At 42.0% G+C, this 12,587-nt stretch overlaps 1 long non-coding RNA gene across 2 annotated transcripts; it reads left to right on the top strand.

Moving 5' to 3' along the window:
* Positions 1-3,768: 3,768 nt before the first annotated feature.
* LOC126999271 (uncharacterized) lies at positions 3,769-9,677 on the top strand. Of its 2 annotated transcripts, none has more exons than XR_007753193.1 (3): positions 3,769-4,496; positions 5,043-7,017; positions 7,142-9,677. It is a non-coding gene; the product is annotated as an uncharacterized LOC126999271 (long non-coding RNA). The 2 variants fall into 2 exon arrangements; XR_007753192.1 differs by having other exon boundaries at positions 3,770-4,496; positions 7,080-9,677.
* The last annotated feature ends 2,910 nt before the right edge of the window (positions 9,678-12,587 follow it).

The following is a 12,587-nucleotide window of genomic DNA, read 5'->3' as shown; positions in this document are numbered from 1 at the left end:
ATATGTTCCGTTATGTATCGCTTTTAAGTCCTTTATTAAGTGGTTCCTCTTCACACTTAAATACTTCACTACGCACACTTTTTAGGTCCTCCAAGTGGCTCCTCTTCACGCTTAAATACGTAACTACACACACTTAGTTCTCCTTTTTCTTCTTTCTTTACCTGTTCCGCTTTAGTATCGCTGTCTAGGTCCTTCAAGTGGTTCCTCTTCACACTTAAATACGTAACTACGCACACTTTTTAGGTCCTCCAAGTGGCTCCTCTTCACGCTTATAATACTTCACTACGCACACTTAGTTCTCCTTTTTCTTCTTTCTTTACCTGTTCCTCTTTGTATCGCTGTCTAGGTCCTTCAAGTGGTTCCTCTTCACACTTAAATACGTAACTACACACACTTACTAGTAGTTCTCCTTTTTCTTCTTTCTTTCTTTACCTGTTTCGCTTTGTATCGCTGTCTAGGTCCTCCAAGTGGCTCCTCTTCACACTTAAATACGTAACTACACACACTTAGTTCTCCTTTTTCTTCTTTCTTTACCTGTTCCTCTTTAGTATCGCTGTCTAGGTCCTTCAAGTGGTTCCTCTTCACACTTAAATACGTAACTACACACACTTAGTTCTCCTTTTTCTTCTTTCTTTCTTTACCTGTTCAGCTTTGTATCGCTTTTTAGGTCCTCCAAGTGGCTCCTCTTCACACTTAAATACGTAACTACACACACTTAGTTCTCCTTTTTCTTCTTTCTTTACCTGTTCCGCTTTAGTATCGCTGTCTAGGTCCTTCAAATGGTTCCTCTTCACACTTAAATACGTAACTACGCACACTTAGTTCTCCTTTTTCTTCTTTCATTCTTTACCTGTTCCGCTTTGTATCGCTTTTTAGGTCCTCCTTGGTTCTTCACACTTACACACTTCACTCTAGATCGACAATATATATACTTCACTCTGCACTGATCTGTTGTTCTGTAAACTTTGCTAACACAGACATTAATGTTGCTTTTCTATTTTCTTCCCTTTGGCCTACGTACCGGTAATTTGGTCTTTTTGCATTTCCCTTTCCTGCCCTTTTGCTCGTTTTCTACCCAAAGGAAAAAAAGGGAGCGAAGGAGAGTTATAGTTAAGGGCAGCGATCGAGCGGATAGAGATCAGGCCAGGTCATGTCAAGTGTCGCGGTGTGAGTGTGCACACTCACCGCGACACTCGAGGCAGGCAACCCCATCCATCAGTCATGACTGATGGATGGGGTTGCCTGCTCGTTCAGCTTTTTTTTGCCCTGTGGTACGGGGAGCTGTCCCGGACGTCAACGCTGCACATGTCCTGCTATCAACCCCAGAAGTGGGCAAGTGCGGTACTTAGTGCGGTAGTACCGCATCACAAAAAAGTACCGCGCACTACCACAAAATTTCTGAAAATACCGCACTACTGCGGACCGCACTAAAAAATCCTGCGGTACTTATTGCGGTACTTTGAAAACTATCGAAGACGACATTTGCAGCGCGGCATGCTCACAGAATTATTTTTTTTTTTTTTTACAGTGAATCGGACTCAATTAATCAATCGGTATCAGTCAGCAGAATCAGTGATTCAATCATTCTGACTTTTCAGTTATTGTTCAAAATTAAATACTAAATAGACAGACTAAACTACTACACTGCGAGTCTTCCTTAACCCGCGCGGTGCCGGCCATTTCAACCCCGGACCCGTCCGTGGTGCCGGACGATTTTTCATTGTACTATTTTAAGCATGTTTCCTTTGTTTGGATAGCCAGGAAAGGCACTGAAGTATTTTTTATTTTGACTACCGCTACCGCAGTACCGCACACCGCGTACCGCACTGGGAAAGAAAAAAATGGGACCGCACTACCGCAACCGCACTACTCCGGAAAAAGTACCGCACTACCGCAACCGCACTACTGATTTTTCAGTACCGCGCCCACCTCTGCCTATACCTATATCTGTCGCTAGTGGACGGAATGTGACCTGCTACACTTCCTTCACACTGTCGATCCCCATAAGTTACACGTATGTACATTTTGTCGTCCGTTTCACAAACGTAGAGGAGACGGGAAGCAGTGAAAGTCCATCTATAGTTTATGTGCGAATAAAATTGGGGACATGCATTCGTTTTAGCTGCGCGTGGCCTCGGTGTTCATCTCTGTACCGCTAAAGTTTACAACACAGAATAGACGGGAAAAAAACAGTGAGGTGGGTCGATCCGTAGTTTAGGGGTAGAAAGTAAATATTTGGGGCCATGCATATGTTTTATAGCTGAACGTGTTGAGATTCTGCGATGTATATATAGGAATAAAACTAAACCAATAAAAGTGCAGTATATCAAATTTCCAAGCACGTATCTTATCTATTTATCTATATATTTATCTAATAACTTATCCATATCTCTGTATTTATCTATCTATCTTTCTTTTTCTTTCCCACCCCACAAGAAACCACACCAAACCATTCACACCAGCTGAAACGTATGAAAATGAGACCGACCGTTTGGTGGTATGGGAGAGCTTGAACCATATACGACCGCCACACACTTGCCAAGAAATCTAGTCTAATAGTAAGTCCGTATTCTGAAATCTACCCTCCCCCTTATCTTCCTCTCCTCCTCCTCTTAATTATTAAGTCCCTCCTCCTCCTCCTATCTTTCTGTCTCTATCCCCCACCCCCTCATATATTTCTATCATCCTCTTCCATTACCAACCTGCTGGGAAAACGAACACTATAACTTTTATCATTGCACTCCTTCCCTCACTGCCTGTTAGCTCGTTGCAGGATAGGAGTGCAAGGAATGTTCCCTCATGCCTGCCTACATACATACAGCAAGTGCCAAATGCTTCTACTGGGTCCATATTACGACTGTTTCCCAAGGCCGTAGAGAAGACTAACCGGGTTTTCCTGGGTGTTTTCCACGTTCAAGATACTGTGGGCCGCTTTCACAGTCGATTTGTTTTTTATCGTTACCAATGGCTATTATCGCCGCTATAGTATTTCCACGTAAAACTGGCAGATGGGGTGGTGGCGGCTGCGGAGTTAGCCTAGCCCCGCACCTTACCCCACACTCTCAAACCCCTCGCTTCCTCTGCAGCCGCCATGCACTACCCCATAGGCCAGTTTCACGTGGAAAACTATAGCGTCGATCGCCGCCATTGGTAACGATCAAAACAAACGAAGTGACTGTGAAAGCGGCCCACAGGAGCCGTGTTTAAACTTTCCCTAGCATCACAAAACAGTCCATCAAAAGCCCAGTAACTTCTTCTACGAGAGGTTTTTCAAACAGATGGACTGAGGTGCGGATACGTTGAAGAATATATGGCCTTGAATCAGTCTTTGGAAATGATATAGGCCTTACAGATCGATATATACAAAGATAAAACCTAATTAAGTATTTATCCGTCCCAGTAAAGTTTACGTGGGTATGAATAAATGTATGAAATGAGCATGTTATTTTACCCTTGATTAAACTCTCCCCGAAGATAAAACGTTCAATATCAAATTTTATCAATCCCGGAAAAGTCTGTTCGTGCATGAATGATGTATGAGGTGCGTGTGTTACTGTACTCTCGATTGAACAGTCATCCACAAACACTTGATCAGGCGAGAAGGAGGGTAAGGGGGAAGAGGAGGGGGCAAGGGGGCTGGAGAGGGGAGAAGGGGGGAAAGGGGGAAGGGGGTTCGAGAGGTGAACAACCCGAGCACCTCACCCCTTTAAAAACGCAAGGTGAGGTGCGGAAAACGACTCACTTCAAAACACGCACGAAGCGAAGACGAACGGAAAAAAGACCGACACGCTATACCTGCTGCCTTCCTTAGTCCCTCAACCTTCCTTGAACGTAAGTTTATGTGCTGTTCCCAAAGGTGACACTCTTGCACCGCCACACACTATTGTCACTCTTACGTTTGCCCGATAGGTTTTACACCTGCTATTTTTCTTCCTTTCATGTTAACACTATATATAAGTGGTGTTCCCTAAGGACACTCTCTGATTGGACACCGCTGACTGGAAGTATCGAGGTCCTCAGCCATGCATATGTGAAGGGACAGGACTTACTCAACACGGAAAAGTAGTAATGGAAAGGGGAAATGTGAGATTTGTTAGTAGGTGTGCGTGAAGGGACTGGACTTGCTCGTAACACGAAGTTGTAATGGAAAGGGGAACATGTGAGATTATATTTTGCTGGAGATAGTAGGCGTGCGTGAAGGGACTGGACTTGCTTTTATATGCACGGAAAAGTTGTAATGGAAAGGGGAACAAGAGAGATTTGCTCGAGATAGTCGGCGTGCATGTGGCTCATTGCGCGGGTTGAACTGTCTGTCCCTTGGGTTATAATGTTCATGGTGTGGCATTATGGACCTATCTTAACCTATGACGAGAGAGATAAAGGGCCTTGCTAATGTGCGTACGTATATATGTATCTCTCTTCTTCCAGCACTACCATGAAGACCCTGCTGGCTACGATGGCGTTGGTGGCGGCGGTGGCGGCGGTGTGCGCGTACCGTGAGTATGACGAGTCTCTACCACGGAACAGACTTCGCAAGATTAACACTTTTATTTCTCACCGTCGAATCATCCTGTGCCTGACCCTCATGGCTCTTCCATCTTGACTTTTACAGGAAGCCTTTTCAGTAAAATATTCGCTATGGCTTATCCTACCGTGGTGCAGTGGTTAGCGTGCCTAGCTACGAATCCGTGGGCCTGGGTTCGAATCCCGGCTTGGGCAATCGGCGTGCAGCCCACCCAGCTGTTTATCCTTACATTATGGCTGATCAATAAATGGGTACCTGGGGGAACCTTTATATAGGGAAGGTAGGCTATACACTGTGGCAACTCGGATGTCCCACCATGGCCCTGTGTCCTGGGGTGTTGAATCCACAGGCCCATGGGCTAATGCGGTGATGAGCACCGAGGCCACGCGAAGCTATAGCGTATGTCCCTAACTTTACCTTAATCTTATCCCAAAAGCTTTTCCCTTTTTAGTAAGATTTTCTTTAAGACTTTCCAATGTGTCTTGGTCTAACCGCCCACCTATCACTCCCGCTACAGACCCGTGCTGTCCCAAAGACTTTAACCTCGCCGCAGCCACGTTCCCTGCCGGAGAGGCTCCCAAAGCGTGCCAGACTGACGCGGAATGTTGCGGCGGGACTTTTTGCTGCCCGGCTGAAGGCTCATCATCGGACCTGTACGTGCCTCGCGCCTCAGTCAAACGGCCCACAGGATTTGTGAAACAGCAGACCCAGCGGTAGCGCGGAGAGAAACGGCAACGACCCACGGATCTCAGCAGTAGCAGCGGCCAGAGTGCGGAAAGGAATGACAACGGCCCACGGGATTTAAGAGAGAGCAGACCCAGCGACAGTGCGGAAAGGAATGACAACGGCCCGCAGGATTTAAGAGAGAGAGAGCAGACCCAGCGATAGTGCGGAGAGGAATGCATGACAACGGCCCAGTCACCGTCACAGCCCACAGGATTTAAGAGACGTGATGACACAAACTGGGAAGCTGTAGCTATTAATTAATTAACGCTTTTTTGAGTTTGTCAATCGTTAACGTGTTGATGTTAATAAATGTCAGCTAGGTTACTAAGAGTCGTGAGTGGAGTGGACAACTATGGTCATTAATTATTAACGCCTTTTCGAGTTAGACAAACGTTAAGGTGTTAGGTTACTAGAGCCGCGATTGTATAAGCTGTAATCATTAACTTATTTAGGAGCAATTATCTATCATTAACGTACTGATTAGGATAAGACAGTGATAATGTATAAGCCTCAGTTACTACGTGGTATTTTTTGGGCTCATTTGTGAACTTTTCGTGAAAATTAGATCATGTTTCAGTAAATATCAATGCAACGAAAGTACAGTGTGTGTGTGTGTGTGTGTGTGTGTGTGTGTGTGCTTTCCTTTTCCTCGTCCAAAAATAAAGAGAGAGAAAAATGAAAAAAAGAACTTACGAGAAAGGGAAGGAAAGGAAGGAAAGAAGCAAAGGAGGAAAGATAAGGTCAATATAAATAGTGAAATAAGTGAGAAGGAAAGAAAGGAAGGAAAAGAAGAACAAATATAGTCTTAAGAGAAAGAAGAAAGAATAGAAAAAAAGAAAGGAAGGAAAGGAGAAGAAGGAAAGAAAGGAGGAAAAGTAGACAAATGAGAGAGAGAGAGAGAGAGAGAGAGAGAGAGAGAGAGAGAGAGAGAGAGAGAGAGAGAGAGAGAGAGAGAGAGAGAGAGAGAAGTCGAAAAGGAGGAGGAAGAAGACGAAAGGAAGGAAGTAGAGGAAAGGAATAAATGAAGCTCAAAATAAGGAAAAATTACAATAATATCACTTACCCAATTCTCAAAATGAAGAAGAAATAGATGGTTAATTAAGCCGAAGAAGAGGAAGAGGAGGAGAAGGAAGAAGACGAAAGGAAAGAAGTACAGAACAATGAACTATCATCAACATTTAACTACTACTACTGCTGCTACTACTAATACAACACTACTACTGCTACTATTTTTTTTTATAGAAGTGGTAGTAGTTGTAATAGTAGTAGTTAACTGTTGATGATAGTTCATTTAGAGAGAAGGAATGAGAGAAGAAAAAAAAAACGAAAGAAAGAAAATGTAAGAGAAAAAACGAGATAACTGAAAGAAAAAAAGAATAAGAGAAAGAATGACAAACAGTAAGACAGACAGACAGAAAGGAAAGAAGAGAAAAGGAAGGGAGAAAATAAATTCTTATGGGAGAGAAGGAATTAAGGAAAGAAAAGGGAGAAAAAAGTTTGAGATGCGAGACAGAAAGAAAATAAGAAAAAATGGAGACCACGGAGAAGGTTCTATCACTCCCTTTTATTTCCTTCCTTTCGTCAATCTCACACAATAACCCACTCACGCACACCACATCATATCACCCTTATTCATAGCCTACTAAACACATGCGAAGTCTTTATACTACTACTCTTGAACAGGGCAGGATAGGATAGGTTAGGTTAAGTTAGGTTATGTAAAGTTTCGTTGCTACTCTTGAACACGGCAGGATAGGATAGGTTAGGTTAAGTTAGGTTATGTAAAGTTCATTGCTACTCTTGAACAGGGCAGGATAGGATAGGTTAGGTAAGTTAGGTAATGTAAAGTTTCGTTGCTACTCATGAACAGGGCAGGATAGGATAGGTTAGGTTAAGTTTGGTTATGTAAAGTTTCGTTGCTACTTATGAACAGGGCAGGATAGGATAGGTTAGGTTAAGTTAGGTTATGTAAAGTTTCGTTGCTACTCATGAACAGGGCAGGATAGGATAGGTTAGGTTAAGTTAGGTTATGTAAAGTTTCGTTGCTACTCTTGAACACGGCAGGATAGGATAGGTTAGGTTAAGTTAGGTTATGTAAAGTTTCGTTGCTACGCTTGAACAGGGCAGGATAGGATAGGTTAGGTTAAGTTAGGTTATGTAAAGTTTCGTTGCTACGCTTGAACAGGGCAGGATAGGATAGGTTAGGTTAAGTTAGGTTATGTAAAGTTTCGTTGCTACGCTTGAACAGGGCAGGATAGGATAGGTTAGGTTAAGTTAGGTTATGTAAAGTTTCGTTGCAGCTAGAACAGATAATTTAGAGTGGGAATCACAATGAGAGTATTTTCCAGAACTGCTCGTGGTTAGTTTCGAATTTACAGGCGATCGAGCGTCTTCACTCAGGGACCATATACCCGTACAGGCTTCGGGAATATGCAGCCCGGGTCGCTGTCCTCGTCTTATAAGTCCTTTCTTTCAACTATATATTTTTTTCTTTGGACTCTACCACACTGTAAGACGCTGTTGCACGGAAAATAAATGATACAAGAGGAATGCACGAATGATCTGAGTATGAAGAAATGAAGGTGGAGTATGTGTGGGCGTATTGGAAAGTTAACATAAGTGGTAGAAGTAGACTATTTTGGTAACTGCCCTTTCTTCTTCCCATTCATAAAAGAGGAAGGGGTTAACGAAATGAAGGGAATGACATTATGATGATAAAAGAGGAATTAAGGTGATATGTATCTAAGTCAACCTTTAAATACAGCACTACGTTTTCTATTGTCTTGAAAGGATCCAATTCCTTACTGAGTAGCAGAACACAACAGAAGGGAAATAATGTTACGCATGAGAGAAGGGAAAGAAAGGAAAGAAGGGAAGACCAAAGGAAGGAAGTAGAGGAAAGGAATAAATCAAGCTCTAAATAAGGAAAAATAACATTACTGACCCCTATACCTATATCCAGGGTTGGAATAATTACAATTCAAAATCTTAATTACAATTACAATTACATTATTAAAACTTTAAATTGCAATTATAATTACAATTACTCATGTGAAGATCAATTACAATTACTACGAGACAGTCAATTATAATTACAATTATAATTACTCAGCTTCCAACAGTAAGCTTTGGTTGAAAAGAAAAACACTAGCATCGTGCTGTTGTCATTTATTGAAAAATTACAACACTAGCTTGCACAATAACTAAATTAAGAATTTCCTATGATTAAAGGTATTTGCTCGTTTAAATAAACAGCGGTGCAACTAGCTATGTAAATAGGAAAAACAAACAAACCTTTACAATAGAAAGTCAAGAGGAGGACTTTGCCGTATGACGGTCTAGGAAGCAATGAAATATGTCCCAGTCCACCAAACAGGGAAAAGTGGACGCGTCTGATTCTCGTATAATACGTAGGTTGTCCAGTAAGGGTTGCCCTTTTTGTCAAAAGCTACTTGCAACCTACTGACAAAACACCAAGAAACAGTAACGTTGAACATTTGTGCGTGCGAGTAAACATTGCAAAAGTCAATTTAAATATATCTGTCACTTACAGGCCTCCGGGGCAATCACTTGATGGCGATCTTGAAATGTACAGCGTCTTAAGGCAGTCACTTAATAACAGCGACTCACTGATACTAGGAGACTTTAACCTCCCCCATATCGACTGGGCGACACTGTCGGGTACAGAAGGTGAGTCCCATAGAATGATCGAATTTCTAGAGGAAAATTATCTAAGCCAAATGGTTTCTGAACCAACTCGACAAAATAACATACTTGACCTTGTTATAGCGACCCAAGATAACCTAGTCAGTAATGTCACGGTAGGAGAACACCTCGGTTCCTGCGATCATAAACTAGTGCGCGTTGACATTAGAGCTCAAACATCGGTGACTGAAAATAAAGTTAAGGTGCCCAATTTCAAAAGAGCCAACTTCGTAGAAATCCGACGAAAACTAATAGATATGCAACTATCAGATGACGGCAATGCAGAGGACGCCTGGCTAAACTTTAAAAATCACTTACTCACTCAGCAGGACACATTTGTACCCTTGTGCGAGAAGCGAATTAACACTAATAAAAGTCCACCGTGGTTTAATAGCGAAATTAAACACTCAGTCAAGGAGAGAAAATTGTCTTACAGGTTAAAGAAAGACCAAAGCACGCCCGAAAACATTAGACTTTACAATGATGCAAGGCGACGAGTAAAAAGATTAGTGCATCAGGCAAAGCGTAGATATGAAGAAAATATTGCAGCCAACTGTAAAAATAATCCGAAATCCTTCTTCAGTTACATAAACAACAGAAAGGCGATCAGAAGTGGAATTGGACCTTTAACAAACAGCGACGGTGCACTATAGTGACTGACAGCCAACACGTTGCAAACCTATTAAATAATTACTTTTCCTCGGTGTTTAATAATAACAGTCCTCCCATCACCACCCCCAACACCAGTAATGTAAATCCCGAGCATGCATTGTCTAACTTTGAAATAAACCCGATGAAGTCCTTAAAGCCCTCAAATCACTTAAAACAAATAAAAGTCCTGGACCTGATAAAGTATATCCAACTCTGCTGAAAGAAACAAAGAGCGAAATACTCTCCTCCCTCACAACCGTATTCAATATGTCCTTGCGACAAGGCATTGTCCCTTCAGATTGGAAAAAGGCTAACGTGACACCGATTTTTAAGAAAGGAGACAAAAAAGTACCAGGTAATTACAGGCCCATTAGTCTAACTTCGGTTGTAGGTAGCTACTTGAGGGCATAATTAGAGACAAAATTGTGAGTTACCTTGAAAGCCACTCATTAATTGGGGACTCACAACATGGCTTCCGAAACAAAAGATCCTGCCTATCAAACCTATTAACCTTTTATAACGACCTCTTCACTGTTTATGACGTAACCAAATCACTGGACGTAGTCTATCTTGATTTCCAGAAAGCGTTTGATAAAGTCCCGCATCATAAATTACTTTACAAATTAAAGCAAATAGGTATTGACGGTCAGGTAAACCAATGGATCGCGAATTGGTTGAGCAACAGACAACAAAGAGTAGTGATTGACGGATTTAACTCAGAGTGGGCGCCGGTCACTAGTGGCGTCCTCAGGGCTCGGTTCTGGCCCAGTGCTCTTCATTATTTACATCAACGACGTGGATGTTGGACTCAATAACCGCATTAGTAAATTTGCAGACGACACAAAGATTGGTAACTCGGTTCTCACTGACGAAGACAGGCAAAGCCTCCAAGAGGATTTGCACAAAATTTCAGCTTGGTCGGATAGATGGGAGATGCCCTTTAACGTAGACAAGTGCCAGGTCCTTCAAGTTGGAACGAGGAATAAGAAGTTTGATTACGAAATGCGCGGCGTTAAACTCAAAAGCGTTCAATGCGTCAAGGACTTGGGGTCAAAATCGCGTCAAACCTCAAATTCTCACAGCAATGCATCGATGCAGCAAATAAAGCGAACAGAATGTTGGGCTTCATTAAAAGAAACTTTTATTTAAGAATAAAGATGTAATACTCCTGCTCTACAACAGTTTAGTCAGACCCCACTTGGAATATGCGGTACAGTTTTGGTCTCCCCACCATGCAAAGGATATTGCTAAATTAGAAGGTGTTCAGCGTCGGGCAACGAAAATTATCCCTTCCTTGCGCAACAAATCCTACGAAGAAAGGCTTTCTACCCTTAACATGTTCTCTCTTGAGAAACGTCGCCTCCGAGGAAAACTGATCGAATGTTTTAAAATACTTAATGGTTTCACGAATGTAGACAGATCAACATTGTTTATGATCGATGACACTTTGCGCACGAGGAACAATGGCGTAAAACTCAGATGTAGACAAGTAAATTCAGACTGCACAAAATTTTTCTTCACCAACGTTGTAGTGCGAGAATGGAATAAGCTCCCACCATCAGTGGTCCAGTGTAACACGATTGACTCCTTCAAAAATAAGCTCGACCGTCACTTCCTTCAACTTAATATCAACTAGAGTAGAAATGCAACGTTTTGGAGTCTTCTGATTAATGTAAAATCACTTAGGTTTAAGGACAGACCACCAAGTCTGGACCATGGGGTCTGTGTGGTCTGATTTTCTATGTAAATCTATGTAAAAATCATATACAGTATTTACATATTTGCCACCATAGCAGTAAAAACAAGGATTATCAGAATTTTAGTATGACTTACTTTTTTCGCAATTACAATTAAATTACAATTACTTTATAATGTAATGAATTATAATTACAATTACTTCATTAAGTTCTACATCCAATTACAATTACAATTACATACTTTAATGTAATTAATTACATTTCAATTAATTACAATTACAATTACTCCAACCCTGATTTATCCACAACGAAGAGCAGGAGCAGCTCGAAATGGAGGAGGACGGCGAGGAGGAAGACGAGAACCAAGGAAGTAAAAGTAATGAACGAAGGGAGGAGTATGGAGAGCCGAATTAAAGCCGAGTAAGAGGCCGTGTCACCCTGTATCGCCCTCCCCACACGGCTGCCAGTGCCTTTATGAACTGAAGAAAGGACGAAGCCTGTTCCTGCCTCCTCCTCCTCCTTCTCTAGTGACTCGTCCGGAGCTGGCAGACCGCGAGTGAACACCTGTACGTGTTTGACTTGGAGGTTAGGGAGGAGTGGCATGCGATTAGGCGGCCGGACCCCATTTAATTAAACAACACCTGGTGCAACTCATTTCATTACCTCCTGAAACATGTCCCTGTCCATTCACATTAGGTTTTTCTTCTCTGCACCCATGTTCTCACCCACGTTTCTTCTTTATTCGTTTCAATCGTCTATTGGTAATAATTCAGGAGATGTGGGCTCTCGAATTTCCAGGCACAAACTATTTTTTTCTAGGTAAAATGTGGTGCTTTTTCAAGTGGAGATAGTCTTTTTTTCCGGAAACTATTAGGAAAGGGGCTATTTCAATTTTCTTGATCAAGTCACAATCCTAATATTTCCGGAAAAAAACCATCTCCACATGAAAAAAACACCACAAATTACCCAGAAAAAAATAGTTTGTGCCTAACCTAACCTAACCTATCCTAACCTAACCTAACCTATCCTAACCTATCCTAACCTAACCTAACCTATCCTAACCTAACCTAACCGCGGTATGTGATAAAGGGAGGGTGTATGTCTCTCGGGGTCCAGGAATAATTTTTTTTTTATGTATTTATTTTTTTTATTTTTTATGGTTTCCGGAAGTGAACAGGGTCTACACTATATACTGATACAGAAATAATGCAGAAAACGTGAGTATTAACGGCGGTAGAGAGAGCCCATACCTCCTGAATATTATCCCGTCTATTTTCCAGCAG

Source organism: Eriocheir sinensis, chromosome 16, assembly GCF_024679095.1.
Source record: "Eriocheir sinensis breed Jianghai 21 chromosome 16, ASM2467909v1, whole genome shotgun sequence".
In the NCBI taxonomy this organism is placed as follows: Eukaryota; Metazoa; Arthropoda; class Malacostraca; order Decapoda; family Varunidae; genus Eriocheir; species Eriocheir sinensis.
Note: the sequence above shows the minus strand (reverse complement) of the source record. Positions and strands in the feature narration are given on the sequence as shown.